A 580-nucleotide genomic window follows, 5' to 3' on the forward strand; every position below is an offset into this window, starting at 1 on the left:
GGCTTATGCCCGAAACGTCGATTCTCCTGTTCCTTGGATGCTGCCGGACCTGCTGCGCTTTTCCAGCAACACATTTTCAGCTCTAACCCTTAAAATACCCTTATCTGACAAAAATCAATGATCACAGTTTTGAGATTTTTAAGTAATACAACCCCCAGCTTCAAGAACATTTTGGGGAGAGTTCCAGAACTTCGAATCATAACATGGGTATAGTACAGAAGGATACCATCTGGCATGTGATGGCTATGTTGCAACAGTGATTTAGCTAGTCACACTTGCCACTCCTTTCCCGTGACCCTGCAATATCCTCTGTCCAGATGCTATTCAATGCCCTTTTAAAAGTTATGATTGAATCAGTACATAATCAGACAAAAGCTGATATTTATTCAATCCTATCAAGAGTGTAGATTTCATATTGAGTGGTAAGCATGTATGAGTGTAATAGAAAAAGCGAGGGAATGGGACTGGCTGAACTGCTTTTTCTGAGAGGAACCATGAGACTGTTGCGCCAAATGCCTCCTCCTGTGCAATAACTATTCTATGATTCTGATTGTTCATAATTCTATTGTGGTTAATTTTT

Source organism: Chiloscyllium plagiosum, chromosome 24 (genome assembly GCF_004010195.1).
Source record: "Chiloscyllium plagiosum isolate BGI_BamShark_2017 chromosome 24, ASM401019v2, whole genome shotgun sequence".
In the NCBI taxonomy this organism is placed as follows: Eukaryota; Metazoa; Chordata; class Chondrichthyes; order Orectolobiformes; family Hemiscylliidae; genus Chiloscyllium; species Chiloscyllium plagiosum.